Source organism: Solanum verrucosum, unplaced genomic scaffold (genome assembly GCF_900185275.1).
Source record: "Solanum verrucosum unplaced genomic scaffold, falcon-dt-bn FXZP01000279.1, whole genome shotgun sequence".
NCBI lineage: Eukaryota > Viridiplantae > Streptophyta > Magnoliopsida > Solanales > Solanaceae > Solanum > Solanum verrucosum.
The window spans coordinates 549,532-550,490 of record NW_026020289.1 but is presented as its reverse complement, the minus strand read 5'-3'; positions in this window follow the sequence as shown (position 1 = coordinate 550,490).

The following is a 959-nucleotide window of genomic DNA, read 5'->3' as shown; positions in this document are numbered from 1 at the left end:
TGTAGGCTATCCGCGTATGTAGAAGTTTGTGGTTCTAATCAATATGTTTTTTTTGTGTTGGCCTTGGGGTAAATGGTTTTTCGAATATCTGGTTTAAGTTTGAGTTCTTATGTTTTTCACTAACTTGTTGGCTTGTACCTACAACTGTATTTAAACAAATGTTATGGGTTTTTAGGTGTTTCCCAACGTCACCTTTTAGCTCTGGATTTTTTCTGTCTTTCGATCGACATAGCTCCATATTTTTATTGTTATTGCTGCTGACTTATACTAGCTTTAGATTTCAGATTATCTTCATTAGTCTTTTGCTTTTGTATCTCGTTGTCCATACTATCCACTTTTGTACAAAGTATAGCAATAGCTTTGAGTATCTTTTCAATTGTACCTTCTTCCTCAGTCGCAGTCTGAGTAGCTTTGTCATGATAGATAATCTGCAATAACATTCTTATCAGTTTTTGTTACTTCAATTGTAAATGTAAAATTTAATATATTTAATACCAATCTCCTTATTCCTTTTGTTGTTACCGAATCTTGTATTTTTCTTGTTAGCCACCATTTTACTTGTGTATTATCTGTTCTTATAATGAATTTGTTATATACGATATATGGTTCCAATGATAATAAACACTTATATACCGAATATAATTCTTTTCTATTTATTTCCCATTTATTTCTGTATTATTAAATGTTCCTGAATAATACTTGCAGTGATGTTCTATCGTATTGCCATCATACCTGTATTTTAATATTCCTCCATAACTTTTTTCATTCGCATCTTATTCTATTATATAAGTAAATCTTTTGTTTTCATCTGGAAAGTATAGTTTAGGTAAGTTTTTACATAATAATTTTACATTTTGTATTTGTATTTGGTCTTTTTTATCAAACTGATATTCTATATCTTTCTTTAATTTTTGTTGTAATGGTTTTAAATTCTCTGCTAATTTTGGTATGTATTCTCT